Source organism: Bubalus bubalis, chromosome 10 (genome assembly GCF_019923935.1).
Source record: "Bubalus bubalis isolate 160015118507 breed Murrah chromosome 10, NDDB_SH_1, whole genome shotgun sequence".
Taxonomy (NCBI): Eukaryota; Metazoa; Chordata; class Mammalia; order Artiodactyla; family Bovidae; genus Bubalus; species Bubalus bubalis.
The window spans coordinates 94,930,242-94,949,711 of NC_059166.1; the positions used below are offsets into that span (position 1 = coordinate 94,930,242).

Below are 19,470 nucleotides of genomic sequence, written 5' to 3' on the forward strand. Positions count from 1 at the left end.
CTCGCCAAGTTTACAACTAGCTAAATTACAATAGCGAGAGTCAGAATGACAGTTCTAAGTATCTGTATTTTTTATATCATTTGAAGAGCATTTATTTATTATACACTTATTTTCTTATTTTTTTTTTTCCTTTCTAATAGAAGGAAGCAAGCTTAGGTATGGAAAGCATACATTTTGAATGAGAAGCATTTCTATGTATGGTTTCTAAATATGATCATTCTCTTTCATTGTTATTAATAACTTCATTTTATTACCATATTGGTAGTATGTTAATACATATAAAGGCTTGCCATTTCAAAGGTAAAAGTATTAGTGATCTTTCAACTCTTTTTGAGGAGAATTGTGAGCACAAGCTCTCACAGAATTGTGAGAAAGGCCCAATTTCACTGATTAACTTTCTTACTCTGAAAGCATCAGGCAAGGTTTCCTGATTTCTTTGGTCTTCAACTAGGCTTGGAGTGGGGTAAGAAATCCAAGATAAGCTGAAGCATCAGAGCAAACTTTGGAAGGTAGGTTAGCACATAAGACACTGCGATTGCATGGGGAATGCTGAAGGCAAGTTAAGTTCCTATTATCAAAGACTCTAATGATAGCAGTTTTTTTCAGAAAAAAAAAAAAAATCCTGGTTAACATCTACAGAGCAGATTTTTTAATAATTTTATTAAAACCAGAAATATAATTATTAGTATTTTCATGTACCTTCTGTTTTAGAGTTCTGAACCCTGGAGTTCTTTTTAGGGTTTGCAAGATTGGAATAAATATATAATATTCTGTATACTGAATGAAAGTTATACATATGTTCATACTTTACTAGTCTTGCAGTTTACACATTCTGAAAATCAATATATTGCAGCTTTTAGTATATGCAAGTCAATCAGCCCCTGAGGATTAATTAACGATAAAAAGTTGACTTAGAAAGTGGAAGCGCTGTAGTTTATTAATTCACGAGAGCACAAAGAAACAAAATCAGTGACATGGAAGGAGGTGATTAGTTCTTTCTTTTAGGTTGAGGTAAGTTAAATCCACAGGACCAACTTCTGGTGCAGTCTGTTTTCCTTAAGGAGGTATATATGTTGCTTGGGGCAGGAAGTGGGGAAAACGAAGCTACTGATGATCTTTTACCCCAGAGTTCATGTTGAAGATAAACCAACTTTCGGATACTGTAACACAGCATCCGCATGGCTTAGGGAGAGGAGGAAAAAGCATTCACGATTCCATATGGTATGGGCAAGCTTTTGAATTCTAATTCATCACTGCTGATTTACACCATCATTCAAGTGGGCCTTGCAATTATCGGAGTGCGCAGTGTGTCTCTGGAGGAGCACGGGGGAATGCTGATTCTCTTCACGTCTCCTTGCTAAGAGTGGACAAGCAGGCAAAATGTTTTTGAGCAGGGGTCCCCAATCTTTCTGGCACCAGAGACCAGTGTCATGGAAGTCAATTTTTCCCCAGATGGGGATGGGGGGCAGGATAGTTGAGGCAGTGATGCGAGAAATGGGAAGCCACGGCAAGTGGCTGATGAGCTCCGCTGGCTTACCCACCACTCACCTCCTGCTGTGACGCCCAGCTCCCCAAACAGGGGTCAAGGACCCCGGTTTTTGAGGACTGTCAAATTATCAGAACATATTATACACAGCAACTTCAGCCAGCACGTATATGCAGTTTAAATGTTTGAATTTCTAGTAACATCCCGAAGCAGACTTGAACATTTTCTTTTCCAGCTTTACTGCGACATACCTGACCGCACAGAGTCGGACACGACTGAAGCAACTTAGCAGCAGCACCTGACATGTACTATTGTATAAGTTTCATGTGTACAAACTGATGACCTCATCCACTTCTATATTATGAAAAAAGTTAGTGAATACTTCCATCGCACTACATAATTATCATTTGTGTGTGTGTGTGTTGAGAATATTTAAAATCTACTCTCTCAGCAACTTTCACATATAAACACAGTATTGTTAACTACGGTCACCATGCTGTACATTATAATTTCCCCAAACATGCTCATCTTCTGGCTGGAAGTTTGTGCACTTTGCCCGCCCTCAGCCTCTGGCGGCCAAAATCCTGTCTCTGCTTCTGTGAGTTTGGCTTTTTTAGATTCCATATTCTGGGGCTGGGGCTAGGAGTACCCCCCTGATGAGGGTGGAGGAACCATTTTTGTGTATTTGTTTCAACTTCCGTCTTATGTCAGGCCCTTCATTACAGGGCTCACTCTAGACCCCTTGTAAAGTGAGACAAGAATGTAGACTCGGATGTGGATTGGGATGAAAATCCTGGCAAAAAACAGATAAATGCTGAGCTGGGCATGGCCATACTGACCAGGACACCTGGTAACAGGTGGCCTTTTGCTCAGGAGCAGCTCTGACCAGTCGGAGTCTGGTTGAATCTCCAAATGGTTGGAGACATACTGTTTCAGCATAATTACAATTGGACTAATCCAATACTTTTCTTAAGATTGGAGTGAAAGTGAAGTTGCTCAGTCGTGTCCTACTCTTTGCAGCCCCGTGGACTGTAGCCTACCAGGCTCCTCTGTCCACGCGATTTTCCAGGCAAGAATACTGGAGTGGGTTGCATTTGGAGTATGAAGCATAAAATGCAGATTTGCCATATCAGGTGCCCAGGACACCTCAAAGTGCTCAACATGTAAGTTTCCTGTTTGGCAACAGTATGAAGGCTATTAGACAGTGGTTTCCGTGTTTGTCCAATGATTTAAACCCAGTGGTGCTCTAATCTTATCACATATCAGCATCCTCAGGGGCCTACTTGAATCCTCAGGAGGCCTAGTAGATGGGACTTCACATTTATAACAAGTTCCCAGCAACGCTGCTGCTAATGGCCTGGAGACTACACTTGGAGAACTCCTGTCCTAAGCCTCAATCTCCTATTTCAAACTCAGGTGATCTTATATAGCCCTTCATTCTAATAGCTTAGAACAGAAGTGCTGGGTTGGTTCTATGATCACATATCTCTTTAAGAATAAAAACCTCACTGTCAATTTCAGGACCACTTGGATTGGAATCCCAGTCTTTTCTCTTATGGAAGCTTATTGTGTCAAGATGTCACGCTGTAAAATTGGTGCTTATATTTTGTAGCCCATTTGTTAATTAAAAAAGAGATCATATGGAAAACTCCTACCACACAACACGCATTGGAATGGTAAACAGAAAATAAGTGTTGGCAAGGATCTGGAGACACCAGAATGCTTATCACTACAGGTGAAACTGTACAGTGGAGCAACTGCAATGGAAAACACTATGCAGATTCTTAAGACTACCATGTGATCCAGAAATCTCACTTCTGGGTCTGTATCCAAACAGACTGAAAATCAGGGTCTTGAAGAGGTATTTGCACACCCATGTTCATAAGCAGCACTATTCAGAATAGCCAAGAGGTGGAACCAATCCAAACGTCCATGGACCGTTGAGTAGATAAAACAAAATGAGGTGTAGACAATGGGATATTATTCAGTAAGGAAGAGAATTCAGTTACATGCTACAACAGGGGTAAACCTTGATATGTGTGTGTGTGTGTGTGTGTTTAGTCGATCAGTCAAATCTGACTCTTTGCGACCCCAAGGACTATAGCCCACCAGGCTCCTCTGTCCATGGAATTCTCCAGGCAAGAATCCTATGTGGGTTGGTAGTCCCTTCTTCAGGAGATCTTCCCAATCCAGGGACTGAACTTGGGTCTCCTGCACTGCAGGCAGATTCTTTACCATCTGAGCCACCAGGGAAGCCCAAACCTGGATGACATCATGCTAACTGAAACCGACATAGTGAAAAAAGTCACTAAAAGACAAATACAGTATGATTCACTCATATGAGGTACTTAGAGTTGTCAGATTTATAGAAACAGAATGTAGAATGGTGTTGTCCAGGACCTGGGGGGTTGGCGGATATAGGAACTTATTTAATGGGAACAGAGTTGTAGTTTTACAAGATGAAAAGTTCTGGAAATCTTTTCACAGTGATAACACTACTGGACTGTACACTTGAAAATGGTTAAAATGGTAAATTTTGTGCTACCTGCTTTTTTCCACAATTAACAACAAAAAGTCCTACTATAATATCTGATAAAATAGTAATGATAAATGTTAGTTCTTTTTTGCCCTGTCCTTCTACCATCCTTTAGCCAATTATCCATTTTTTAATTTAAAAATAGACAAAGTAAATTGTAGATTATTCATACAATGTAATACAATATAGTGATGGAAATTAATGGAATACAATTGCATGCATCGATACAGTTGAATTGTGTAAACATAATGTTCATCAATTTATACAGGGAATAAAAGCAGGCAATACTAATCTAAATTGTTAGAAGCTGCAACAGGTCACTGATGCGGGAGTTGGGAGGAACTAGGAGCATTAGAAGGCTTACAGGGTTGGTGATGCTGTTGTTCTGTCTCTTGGACCATGTGCTGGTCACAAGGGTGTTTGTGCTTTGTGAAAACTCAACAAATTTGTATCATCAGGATACATGCATCTTTCTGAATGTATACTCTATTTCAATATATATATATATATTTTTTTTTTAAACAGGAGATTTCTACAAAGGAATGATTTTACTTGAATTATCAAGTGACTTCACCCATCTGCATTTGCTGCATGGGTCAATATTGGCAGAAGAGGGGGGAAAAATCCAAGTCTATTTAAATAAATGACATCTACAAATTTTCAACAGTAAAAATAACCTGATGCTTCCAGGATGACTTGCAGTATGAGAGCACATGGATCTTAAATTAGCTACTTGATTTATAAACACTTGGACATCCAAGAGCATTAAGAAGGCAAGAATGCAAATAACGGATGACTGGTACTTATCTGACAGATGGTTTTTGTTGTTGATAAGGATGATGATGAGAAGGATAAGTTACAGAAGTAATCAGACTGAAATAAAGGGCGACATGCAGACCTCAAGCCCACAGAGGAGACGTGTATAAGTAATCTCTCTAAATTGCCAGGTCTTGCTAATGCAGCTGGCTACTCTCCAGAATTCCCCTATTCCCACGTGTGTATGTAGCACACTCCTAGGCATCAGCTCAGCCTGAACAAGGTACCAAGGAAATGTCAAGGAAGAGGAGACAGGCCCTTGAGTGGCACCCACAACTGTGAAGGAGGTGTTAGTTACACAGGAAAACATTACGGGCTATCTTGGAAGTTTAGTTTTCCTTTTTTACATTGTGAACGGAAATAAGATTTATGACTGATGTAAAAAACTAGCACATTTTGGAATCAACGATATGTGAAAAAATGGGAGAATACTTGTATGAGCAATGCATAATAGCCTAAGTGGATTTTATGTCTTAACATCTTTAAAAATACATCTAAGACAGCAACGTGGCTAGTCATAAAGGTCTCATTATTTGAGGGATCAGACAAGTAGCTCTTGTAAGGACATGGAAAGAGGATGTAATTCAGCATGAACAAAGAATCTGATATAGGCTCAGAGCTAAGGAAAGATGAATCCATATTGTGGTGCTATTCCCAGTGTTGCTTTTCTCATTTAAGTTAGGATCTTAAAATGTCTAAATCATGTCACAATTTCCCCATCTCTCTGTTTCCTTCCTTTCTTCCCCGGATTTTCAGAAACAAGATAGAAATGTGACAGTATTAGCTAACCGCCTCAGCTGCTGCTGCTGCTAAGTCACTTCAGTCGTGTCCCACTCTGTGAGACCCCATAGACGGCAGCCCACCAGGCTCCCCCATCCCTGGGATTCTCTAGGCAAGAACACTGGAGTGGGTTGCCATTTCCTTCTCCAATGCATGAAAGTGAAAAGTGAAAGTGAAGTCGCTCAGTCGTGTCTGACTCTAGCGACCTCACAGACTGCAGCCTACCAGGCTCCTCCGTCCATGGGATTTTCCAGTCAAGAGTACTGGAGTGGGGTGCCATTGCCTTCTCCGACCACCTCAGCTACAGTTGAATAAATGATAATCTGAGTAAACAACACTTCACTGAAGCATTGGCCTGGGCCAAATGGTCTGGTCTGAGGTCAGTGCTGTCTACAGTCACTGTTTAGTATTTATGGTGTTACTAATTTGATCAAGTAGATAAGTTAGTCAAAGTCTGACCTCGTAAGAGCCTTCTGACTGGATGAAACCCAAATCAACTTTTCCTGCGTGCTTCAAGCTGTCCATGTACGAAGAAACATAGAAGTCTATGACAAATGAGTCTTCAATGGTTGCTGCTGCTGCTAAGTCACTTCAGTCGTGTCCGACTCTGTGCGACCCCATAGACAGCAGCCCACCAGGCTCCTCTGTCCCTGGGATTCTCCAGGCAAGAACACTGGAGTGGGTTGCCATTTCCTTCTCCATTGCGTGAAAGTGAAAGTGAAGTCGCTCAGTCGCGACCGACTCATAGCGACCCCATGGACTGTAGCCCACCAGGCTCCTCCATCCATGGGATTTTCTAGGCAAGAGCACTGGAGTGGCTTGCCATTGCCTTCTCCACTTCAAATGGTTACCGCTGATCAAACGCTTGCCATGGTTCAGTCACTGAGTGCTATGCACATGCATCCATGCTAAGTCACTTTAGTCATGTCCAACTCTTTGCGACCCTATGGACCATAATCCACCAAGCTCCTCTATCCGTGGGATTCTCCAGGCAAATATACTTGAGTGGACTGCCATGCCCTTCTCTGGTGATCTTCCCAACCCAGGGATCGAACCCACATCTCTTGTGTCTCCTGCATTGGCAGGCGGGTTCTTCCACTAGCGTCACCTGGGAAGCCCCTTACGTTATTTCCTTTAATCCGTCCAAAACCACTGTGGATGGGTGATACTGTTTCCATTTTACACAGAGAAACATGTTAAACACTGAGCTCCAAATCACTCTCCTTTTAATTGGTGGGGCTAAAATTTCAACCCTAGTGTATCTGATCTTAACACCCATAATCCTCAGGATTAAGGTTTCCTTAGGGGCATGTGGTATCCTGGTCATTTACAATTTCAGTTACTTTGCTGCTCTAACTGTTCAGGTTCTCTTGCTTTCTCACCACCAAGCCAGACCTTCAGATGTCCCCATATCTTGTTACTTCGCCTTTTGGAATTTAGGTCTTCCTGGTCTTCACCCACTCCCATGATGTCTGTGCACCCCTGCCTGTTGCCAGCAGGCCAACCACAAGCTTCCACGTAGACTTGTCTGGACTCCTGAGCATCTTGCCAAACCACCAGCTCTTTCAGTCCCAATCGTGAGCTCTATTTTCTGTGCCCACCATTGCCAATCTCTGCCAAGGCATTTGGTTCATCTCAGTTCACAGGTGGGGCGGCGGTAGGGTGTGACTTAACTGCTTCCTGACCATCTGTGACACATTTTATCATCTTTGAGCGGCAGTGAGAGGGTGGGTGCTGGAGACATTCCTCCCCCAAATCTGGAAGTTCACACAGGCTGCTCACAGACTGGAGGGGAAGAACCAGGCTTGGACACTGCCTTCCTTGTCCCAGAGCCATGCTCTGAGAGCCTCATCTCCAAGGACTCTCAGAGCCTCAGGCATCTTCCACTTTTATTAAGGGAACTGTCCCATTTTACTGTAGGTAAAATAAACATGTAGAGGGACAAACAATTGCATATAGACCAATAGCGTCTTATTTAAAAGAAATGTTAACAGGAAAGCAACAAGATGCGGTTCTTCAGCACACTTCAGTCAGGCCAGAGCCGCAGCCCTTAAATAAGAAGGAACTCAGCTCTGTCAGTCAGCACTGGAACAAAGAAATCATTCATGACATGATGGCACACTTTAACATATGAAATGTACCCTCAGGGGTGGACTTCAATGAGAAGGACTGCATTGACCAGCACCAAATAAATTCGTGGAATACATTTTGTAGCTATTCAACAACTGGCTGTAAGCAAAGAGAACTTCTGAGGATCCAGAAGATGAAACTATGAGGGTCATCCCATTTTGAGACACAAGAATTTTCACTGCAGAATTCTCAATATGCCAATTTGAGTTTAATGGCTTAAATTGCATTTAGAAATTTAAATTGACTTCAAACCTTATCAAAAAGATGAATAAATTTATTCAGTAGAAATGTTCTGTGACTTACATACTGTTCTAGGGGGAAATAGGGGTTCCCTCGTGGTTCAGATAGTAAAGAATCTGCCTGCAATGCAGAAGACCCGGGTTTGTTCTTTGGGTCAGGAAGATTCCCTGGAGGAGGGCATGGCAACCCACTCCAGTATTCTTGCCTGGAGAATCCCATGGACAGAGGAGGCTGGTGGGTTATAGTCCGTAGGGTCACAAAGAGTCAGACACAACTGAGTGACTAGCACTGCTGCTGCTGCTGCTGCTAAGTCACTTCAGTCGTGTCCGACTCTGTGCGACCCCATAGACGGCAGCCCACCAGGCTCCCCCGTCCCTGGGATTCTCCAGGCAAGAACACTGGAGTGGGTTGCCATTTCCTTCTCCAATGCATGAAAGTGAAAGTGAAGTTGCTCAGTCGTGCCCGACTCTTAGCAACCCCATGGACTGCAGCCCACCAGGCTCCTCCGTCCATGGGATTTTCCAAGCAAGAGTACTGGAGTGGGGTGCCATTGCCTTCTCCGGACTAACACTAGGGGAAATATATTAATGATTAAGGCCTGGATCTTGCCTTCAAGGTAGAAGAGAGACAGTTATTCACAAAAGCTGTTTGGAGAGTATTGTTCATTTGTTGCAGGTAAACTCAGGAGTTCCTGGGAGGGACAGTGAGACTTTAGTTCCTTCCCAAACCCTTCAATAACTCTCTCCAGCTTTTAGTTTGGCAGGGGAAGTGTGTGTGGTGGGGGTCACTGGGATGGAACAGAAATGTTGGGGGAGAAAGCTACCTGCACACCCTTGGCAACGAGAAGGGGCTAGAGTCCCTCCGACAGAGATGGTTTCCCCGGACACTTGTGCCCTGACTCAGATGCGTGTCCTCTGATACTTACTGCCAACTTTTCAAGCAACTGTGCTCAGAAGGCATTTTCCAGTCCACCACTACTTGCTCTTTCATAATCGACTTAAGTATTGGGACTACATATTGATGACCTTCAAACACTGAATGCATTATGTAAATACTAGGTATGCTTTTTCTTAAATACTCTTTTCATTTCCTTAAACCTAGCATCCAAGGTCACTTGCCAATGTGACTGGGTAAAGGGAACTCTGAATCTGACCTCATCCATCAGCCTTCCCACAGTTTCTCCTTCAGACCCAACCTTTCGCCAGAATAATGTTAGGGTGCCCTGAAAAAGCTGGTACTTCAGTTAGCCCTGCAAGAGACAGTGGTGGGTCACTTGCTGGATTATTTTTATGTTCTCCTTTGACTATTCCATCCCCTTTAGAGAAGTATTCTTCAGGGAGAAACCCCAGATACATCTTATCCCAAGCATCCTGCTACACAGTATGTACATACATACATACATATATATACATACACACATAAAACCTAATCAACTCTGCTTTTTCAACCACTTGATAACTTTTAACTCGTCATTTGCTCACCTGTGTGCAGTCAGGTCATTCAAGATGGCTGTTCTCTTGCTCTCTGTACCTCCCCTGCCCGACCAGTGCCTGCTTCACCTACATCAACTGATATGACTGACCTTCCTACAGACTTGCTCCAGGTCCCAGCTGTGATTTTTCTTATCCAAGAGCAGTTAAGGGTCTCACAGGCCTTTGTTGATTTCCCTGGTAACTAACCAGTCCACCTGTCAGCAGTTCAGTTCAGTTCAGTTCAATCACTCAGTTGTGTCTGACTCTCAGACATCAATTCCCCCATAACTGGTAATGGCCCCAGGACCTTGCTTCAGACATGTAAGCTCCCCATCCATTAAACCACCAATGCCTCTGTTGCTGACTCTGGCTCTTTCTTTGGTCTTTAAGCTGGGCAAGTGCAGGCCTTATAGGCCCATGGAGTGCAGTCCACCACCCTGCCACCTCTTCACTGCATTTTTGTAATAGAGCTTATTTTCCATTCTCAGCTGGCATGTGCCCAGATTCAATCATTAATTCATTCAACAAACATTTAATGAGTTCTTACTGTGGGCCAGATCCTTCTCTGTGCTCTGGAATTACCTCGAATCCATTCTGTCTTCATGGAGCTTTTATTCTAGTGGGAACACTGATAGTAATACATAATACAAGGTTTTTTCTCTCTGCCAGACATTGTTCAAAACAGTTTACATCTATATACCCATTAAATCCAGCCACAGGACTGGAAAAGGTCAGTTTTCATTCCAATCCCAAAGAAGGGCAATGCCAAAGAATGCTCAAACTACCGCACAACTTTACTCATCTCACAAACTAGCAAACTAATGCTCAAAATTCTCCAAGTCAGGCTTTAACAGTACGTGAACTGTTAACTTCCAAATGTCCAAGCTGGATTTAGAAAAGGCAGAGGAACCAGAGATCAAATTTCCAGCATCCATTGGATCATAGATAAAGCAAAAGAATTCTATAAAAATATCTACTTCTGCTTTAGTGATTACACCAAAGACTTTGACTCTGTAGATCACAACAAACTGTGGAAAATTCTTTAAGAGATGGTAATACCAGACCACCTTACTTGACTCTTGAGAAATCTGTATGCAGGTCAAGAAGTAACAGTTAGAACTGGACATGGAACAACAGATTGCTTTCAAATTGGGCAAGGAGTACGTCAAGGCTGTATATTGTCACCTTGCTTATTTAACTTATATTCAGAGTACATCATGAGAAATGCTGGGCTGGATGAAGCACAAGCTGGAATCAAGATTGCCAGGAGAAATATCAGTAACCTCAGATATGCAGATGACACCACCCTTATGGCAGAAAGCGAAGAGGAACTAAAGAGCCTCTTGATGAGAGTGAAAGAGCAGAGTGAAAAGCTGGCTTAATACTTAACATTCAGAAAACTAAGATCATGGCATCTGGTCCCATCACCTCATGGCAAATAGATGGGAAGCAATGGAAACAGTGACAGACTTTGCTTTTTTGGGTTCCAAAATCACTGCAGATGGTGACTGAAGCCATGAAATTAGAAGATATTTGCTCCTTGGAAGAAAAGCTATGACCAACCTCGATGGCATATTAAAAAGCAGAGACATTACTTTGCCAACAAAGGTCCAGCTAGTCAAGACTATAGTTTTTCCAGTAGTCATGTATGGATGGGAGAGCTGGACTGTGAAGAAAGCTGAGCGCTGAAGAATTGATGCTTTTGAACTGTGGAGTTGGAGAAGACTCTTGGGAGTCCCTTGGACTGCAAGGAGATCCAACCAGTCCATTCTAAAGGAGATCAGTCCTGGATGTTCATTGGAAGGACTGGTATTGAAGCTGAAACTCCAATACTTTGGCCACCTGATGCAAAGAGCTGACTCATTGGAAAAGACCCTGATGCTCGGAAAGATTGAGGGCAGGAGGAGAAGGGGACGACAGAGGATGAGATGATTGGATGGCATCACAGACTCAATGGACATGAGTATGAGCAAACTCTGGGAGTTGGTGATAGACAGGGAAGCGTGGTGTGCCATAGTCCATGGGGTCACAAAGCGTTGGACACGACTGAGTGACTGAACCAAATTGATCCATTAAATCTTCAAAGTCTTCAAAATATCTTTGAGGTATCTGTTTTACAGATGAGATAACTGAGTGACAGAGCAAGTTGCCTGAGGTCATATGTTTCCTGCATCCAGGAAACTTGGCTGTGTCATATGTGGTCATCACCACTGTGCTGTACTGGTAACTGTGCTGTACTGAGCAAATCTGGTAACTACATGAGTAGAGATATAAATCCTGAATAGCAATATGAATCACAAAAAGTAAAGCAAGGGCAAAGGGATACAGAGTTAGAATGTGTGCAGCTTCAGATAGAAAAATCAGGGGAGGTCAGCAGACACCTGAACCAAGTGAGTCTGTGGGCCGTGCAAGGGCTGAGAAGGGACATGGAGCAGAGGCAACATTGAGAACGCAGCCCTGAGCACAAGTGATTGAAGAGTCAGCAAGAAACAGGGGTGGCTGGAGAACAACAAGCCACTCGATGGGTGGTTGGCAGAGCAGATTAGCACTTTGATTGTGGTGGGAAACCATTGGGAGTTGTTGTAATGGGGGCCACATAATGAGCCTGACCTAAGTACTTGCCTGGGCAGATAACACAGGAACAACTGCTGCAAACTCATCATTTAATTCAGAGGCTCAATAGAACCGCTTGTAGGTTATCTGATTTAGATTGTTTAGGGCAACATTTCCTTCCATTTGTGTAGATAATCAGGAGTTGATTATCTATATAGCACTTTGTGATGGTTTATGCCTCAAATTGGCTGAGCCAGGGTGCCCAGGTATTTGGCCGAACATTTTTCTAGATGTTTTTGTAAAGGTGGTTTTCAAATGAGATTAAGATTTAGATGGTGGTCTTTGAGTAAAGTAGACTGCACTCAGTAAGGTGGGTGAGCATCGCCCATCAGTGCAAAGCCTGAATGGATCAAAGACTGGCCTCCCCGAGGCAGGAAGGGACTCGGCCCGCAGACGGCCTTGGACTTGAACTGCATCTCTTCACTGGGTCTCTGCCTCGCACATTTTGGATTTACCAGAACTCGACAACTGTGTGAGCCAATTCCTTAAAATCAGTCTCTGTCTCTGTCTCTCTGTATACGCATCCTGCTGATTATGTTTCTTTTTTCTAGAGAACTCTGACTAACACCCATTTCCACTTACAGGTACAAAGGATTTTTTACCTTTCTTTGACATTACTGACCATAATATCTATTATTCTCTGATATTTCCCCAGGCCATTGTGTTTGACTGAAAAAAAGATATGAGGAAGTGAGATATACTTTATCCTTCACTGGGAACCATGGTTTGAAATAGAGAACGCTGTATTATTTAAGTAGTGTTGCAAGACTTACATAAAGATATTAATAATTTAATGAACTTGTACTCGAGGGAAAAAATGTTCTTGAAACATGTCAGGATGAATTTTCAAGGGAAAGACCTAATTAGCAGTGTCTGAAGACTATGTCATCAGGTTTAGAAAACAAGAACTAGTCCCCGTGGACAGAATGGTGAGTTAGACTTTAAAGCTTTAACTACTCCCGTTAATATGTATGATTAATGAGCAATATATCAGTTGGTTGGCCTCACTAAAGTGAAAGACTTTGCAGGGGAAAAAAAAAGGATGTTTAAATTAATATACATGGAGATATGCAAAAGCAATTTATAATCTTTTTTTATATTATGATTAACTAATGACTTAGAGTCTCTATTGAGAAAGGATGCCATAGCTTGCCACGTCTTTTAAAATATAGAATCAAAGCTACAAAGATGTCTGAAAGTAACAAATGACCAAAGGTCCCAATGACTTCATGAATGGGAACTCTGGGAGGCTGTGCAGCAATAATTATTTGTTACGTTACTCTTTTTATATATATGCAAAAAAAAAAAAAGCTCTCAATGTTAGATCACAGCTTAAAAATCAACAGCTAGGGGAAAAAGTTTACACTGAAGTACTTATGTCATTTGGAGAAGGAAACAGCAACCCACTCCTGTATTCCTGCCTGGAGAAATCCCATAGACAGAGGAGCCTGGCGGGCCACAGTCCATGTGGTCGCAGAGAGTCAGACACGACTGAAGCGACTGAGCATGCACGCAGTTATGTCATTATCTTTTTCTTACATATAATAAAGTACTTTTACCAGATGATTATTTGGAGAAAATCAGATTTAAGATACAAGAGTTAAGTCCATTTAAAGGAGAGAGCATGTGAGGTGGGGTCTATTTGATGTCAAGATAGTCAAAGGCAAAGAGAAAAATCTGAACATGTGTTTATGTGATTTTAAACATAAACTATTTGGTAATATTTGCACGTTCATCGGGATGTCTGAGTTTCTAAAGACAGAACCTTAATTTAAGTCCTTCAGAAACACCGATAGCTAAAACTACAAGAGCCAGTGTTGAAAGCAATCAAAATAACAGATCTATTTGGAACTATAATGAGAAATCAACTGCCAGAAGAACACAATGAGTGGAGAAATGCAGTAAACAGATAATCTTCATCAACGATGAGCACAGCTGCATTTAACTGCTTCAGTTCAGTTCAGCTGCTCAGTCATGTCCGACTCTTTGCGACCCCATGAATCGCAGCATGCCAGGCCTCTCTGTCCATCACCAACTCCCGGAGTTCACCCAAACTCATGTGCATTGAGTCAGTGATGCCATCCAGCCATCTCATCCTCTGTCCTTCCCTTTTCCTCCTGCCCCCAATCCCTCCCAGCATCAGGGTCTTTTCCAATGAGTCAACTTTGCACATCAGGTGGCCAAAGTATTGGAGTTTCAGCCTCAGCATCAGTCCTTCCAATGAACACCCAGGACTGATCTCCTTTAGGATGGACTGGTTGGATCTCCTTGAAGTTCAAGGGACTCTCAAGAGTCTTCTCCAGCACCACAGTTCAAAAGCTTCAATTCTTCAGCACTCAGCTTTCTTCGTAGTCCAACTCTCACATCCATACATGACCACTGGAAAAACCATAGCCTTGACTAGATGGACCTTTGTTGGCAAAGTCTCTGCTTTTTAATATACTGTGTAGGTTGGTTAAAACTTTCCTTCCATGGAGTAAGTGTCTTTTAATTTCATGGCTGCAATCACCATTTGCAGTGATTTTGGAGACCCAAAAAATAAAGTCTGACACTGTTTCCACTGTTTCCCCATTTATTTCCAATGAAGCGATGGGACCAGAGGCCATGATCTTCGTTTTCTGAATGTTGAGCTTTAAGCCAACTTTTTCACTCTCCTCTTTCACTTTCATCAAGAGGCTTTTTAGTTCCTCTTCACTTTCTGCCATATGGGTGGTGTCATCTGCATATCGGAGGTTATTGATATTTCTCCCGGCATTCTTGATTCCAGCTTGTGCTTCTTCCAGCCCAGCGTTTCTCATGATGTACTCTGCATAGAAGTTAAATAAGCAGGGTGATAATATACAGGCTTGACGTACTCCTTTTCCTATTTGGAACCAGTCTGTTGTTCCATGTCCAGTTCTAACTGGTGCTTCCTGACCTGCATATAGGTTACTCAAGAGGCAGGTCAGGTGGTCTGGTATTTCCATCTCTTTCAGAATTTCCCACAGTTTATTGTGATCCACACAGTAACTGCTTACTATATGCTGAATATCGGAGATTGAAGAGGAAATTGACACAAATCTTACCTTTGGCATGCTTTAATTTTGTGGTGTGGTCCTGTTTCTCTATGCATAGGTGGAAGTGAATATAAATTTTAACATATATTTATGACAAAATAACTGATCACTGACAAACAACAAAAATAGCATGGAAAGGTATACAGTGCACTGAGAAGGTAGAGACTTCACCATTAGTACCTTTTCTTGTGTTTATCAGCTAAGCAAACCTGGGCCAATCACATCATTCCCATATATATATGGGAAATATATATATGTATATAATTGTTGTTTAGTCACTAAGTCATGTCTGACTCTTTTGCAACCCCCTGGACTTAGTCCACCAGCCTCCTCTATCCATGGGATTTCCCAGGTAAGAATACTGGAGTGGGTTGCCATTTTCTTTTCCAGGGTATCTTCCCAACCCAGGGATCTCATGCCTCATGCATTGGCAGGCAGATTCTTTACCATTGAGCCATCTGGGTAGCCTATATATATATATATATATATATATATATATATACACACACACACACATATATACATACATATATATAGTTATTACTGGAGTATAGTTGCTTTACAGCGCTGTGCTAGTCTCTGGATTTCTCTTCTATACAGCAAAGTGAATCAGCCCTATGTACACATATATCCCTTCTCTTTTGGGTTTCCTTTCATTTAGGTCATCACAGAGCCCTGAGCAGAGTTCCCTGAGTTATGTTCTTATTAGCTATCTATTTTACACACAGCACCAATAGTTTATATATGTCAATCCCAATCTCCTAGTTCATCCCACCCCTCCCTTCCTCTTTGTTGTCCACACATATATTCTCTTCGTCTGTGTCTCTACTTCTGTTTTCCCATAAGATCATCTATACCATTTTTTCAAAAGGACTAAAAATATACCTGCCTAAAAACAATGGGCTGGAATATATGAATACTTGAGAAATGTTTACTTTAAGAGAAATATCAAAGTTTTAAAATAGCCTTCTGTAATCTTTCCCCATAATCAGCCTGTAACCTTGAACACAGGGACAGTATCTGGCATCAAGCAAGTTCTCCCCTGGTGCCCATCCGTCCTCCTGAACAGGACGATCCGAGCTTGTCCAGAGGGAGGGTCTACACTCCATGGAACAAGGGGAAGGTAGTCAAGCACATTCAGATATACAGCTGGTGGATCAACTATATTCTTGGCAAATAACAAGAAAAAATATATCCCGAATACTCATTTTGAAATTTAGTACTTTTGAGGTTCATCTCCTGGCCCAAATCAAAGCCTTACAGACAACACACTGAGACTAGTATGTCAGCGTGGCTGACTCACTGGATAAGCCACGTGTGCAGGAATGTATTTCAAATGTAATAATATCCAGCCAAATCAGCTTTCCTGTTCTCGTCTCCAAACACTGGTCAGAACTGACAGGATGGCTCAGAGACTTAGAGTTGAAATTATCACTTGTAAATAGCGTGTTGCCTAAAAATGTGGGATCCATAGTTTTGTCTGTCTTTGAATGAAATTAATATTCTTGATTTTACAAAGGACAAACCAAGGCCCTTACTCAAAGTAAGAGCCCAGCTCCTCATAGCAGCCTGCAGGGCTTGGCTCCACATCCTCTCCTCTCACACGTGGCCAGACACAGCTTCCTGCAACTCCCTGAAATTTCTACCTCAAGCCACGGCAGCAGCTGCTTCCCCCAGATTGCCGCAGTCTGTCCCTCTCCTACTCTTAGATCTTTGCTCTTAGGTCATCTTTGTGACTTGGCTTTCTCCAACCTCCCCGCAACACTCCCTCACCCCTTCTTTTGCTTCCTTATTCTCAGCTGCACGTTTCATCACCAATCATTTCAAGATATTTATTTTCTTATTGTCTGCCTGCAATAGACTGTGAGCTCCATGGAGGGAGAAGTTTTTGTCTATTGCATGGGGTGGCAAGGTTTTCCTGTGAAAGGTAAGATGGTAAATACTTCACTCTGGCATAGTACTCTGTTGTTGTAGAGCAGCCATACACAATATGTAAGCAAATGAGCATGGATGTGTCCCAATAAAACTTTATTTACAGAAACATGTGGATCAGATTTGGCCTGAGGGCCATACTTTACTGAGTCTCAATCTACTCTTTTCATTGGCTATCTTCAATGGCTGCTGCTGCTGCTGCTGTTGCTGCTAAGTCACTTCAGTCATGTCCGACTCTGTGCGACCCCATAGACGGCAGCCCACCAGGTTCCCCCGTCCCTGGGATTCTCCAGGCAAGAACACTGGAGTGGGTTGCCATTTCCTTCTCCAATGCATGAAAGTGAAAAGTGAAAATGAAGTCTCTCAGTCGTGTCTGACTCTTAGCGACCCCATGGACTGCAGCCCACCAGGCTCCTCCGTCCATGGGATTTTCCAGGCAAGAGGACTGGAGTGGGGTGCCATTGCCTTCTCAATGGCTACTAATGCCTGGCAAACAGTAGGTGCTCAAGAAATGTTTGTCCTGATTTTGGTCTGAGCTAACAATTAAAATGGAATTAAACATAATGCTTTGAAAAGATACCAGACAAATGAAGATTCTGCACTAATGAGGAAATCAGCATGATTTCATTCATTAATCCATTACTGTACTTTTAGACAAGGATCAATGCCAAAACTGTGGGATTATGTCTCAAAAGTTCTTTAGGATCTGGTGGTGTTTTTATTATTATTGTTGTTAATGTTGTTGTAGAGAACACAGGACAAAAACTCCATTAGTTTGAAATTATTGTGCTAAGAAATTTTAAAAATGCACATATATAAAAAGAGCAATGTAACAAATAATTATTTCTGCACAGCACAGAATTAACAACTGGTAGTATTTTGCAATATTTTCTTCAAGTCTTTCTAAAAGTAAATCAAATGTTACAGATTTAATGGGAATAACTCTCAGGAATTGGCTGTTACCCTTCTGGTTCATGTACTTGATAAGCACACACACATATACACACATATGCTTATGTATATGAATAAGTAGTGTCCAATATTTTGAAATTTGTAAAAATTATTTTTTGTATGTATCCTTTAACAAAATTTTTTGTACTCAATATTATGTTTCTAAGATCTATCCTTGTTGGAAATGTTTGAGTGTGTGTATATAGATAACATTTGCAAATAAAAATATTTTCAAAGTATCAAAATACAGAAGTACAAAAAGTACAATACTGTTTATTATAAGGCAATCTCCACTTTTTTTTTCAGGTTTTCTGTGTTGAGGTTTAGTGTTGCTTAAGTCTTTCACCTAAGAAAAGAATCAATGGCCCAAGGAATCCAGGAATTCAGCACCATTTTACTTATCTCTGCTGGAAAATTTTTATCCTGTAAAGCCTCAATTCAATACTAACATACAGTCAGTGTGGCAAGAGCATAACTCACTTCTAATATTTCAATTTATGCAGCTAAATTTTAAAACACCTAGTTGGGGATAAAAAAAAACTTCCAGTTACACAAAACAGTGGTCTCTGTAACAGCACAATAATGGCAAATATTTTAAATGGGATTTAAAGTGTAAACTGAGCAAGCTGAAATCAAATCTGGCTCTACTGATCCCAAGTATCAGTTTCTTTAGAGCTTTGAATCAGAGTATCCGTTTTCAATAAGTTAGATAAATGGTGACCTTTAAAAAGCCTCTGTCATATTTCATAACATCAAGGAATGGGAGGAGAAAGAATGAAGAATCCTTATGAAACATCTGCAGTCCATAAAACACTTCAAACAATATTCTATCAACCTATGCTATAAATAGTTATCCCTGATGTGCTGCTTGATGGTGTGGTGTCTGTGTGATGACAAAGAACCTCTCACAACTGTTCTGAACACCATGAGAAGTACAAATATTGGGGGGGGGGGACCAATTACAGTGAAACTATTCATCTAGCACTTTATTATTGGAAAAGGCCACTGAAGGGCACTTCCAGCTCCCACACATGAGTGCTGACTTTGATGACCCAGAAGATGGGCCATCAGTGAGCTGATCCATGCTCTTGTGAAAAGGAGGAAAAGGCACCTTCCTCCTGCTGGACGCAGTCTCACACTGGGCACACAGCTGGTTAGTGGATTTCAGCCCCTAAATACCCATTGACTTGCTGCCCTGCTTCAGGGCGACTATGTTAGCTGAAAAATCCACAAACGTCTCTGGGATTCTCAAAGAAGCACTAAATGGTTCCCATGGTTCCAGTGCTAGCGGATTTTGTTGTGCTGTAATACTTGGAAATTAATGTTGAAAGTATGACATCATAAATAACATTCATTGAGCCCCTGCTGTGTGACAGCAGTATTTTTCTAATCATCATATATTTTTCTCATCATCACTTTGGAATAGGTGCCATTAGCATCATTTTGGTTGTATGACTG

At 41.8% G+C, this 19,470-nt stretch overlaps 1 protein-coding gene across 1 annotated transcript in view; it reads right to left on the reverse strand.

Annotated features, from left to right (window-relative positions):
* COL19A1 (collagen type XIX alpha 1 chain) overlaps positions 1–19,470 on the reverse strand; it is a 448,270-nt gene that overhangs the window by 134,574 nt on the left and 294,226 nt on the right. The gene's annotated exons all lie outside the window — the stretch shown is intronic.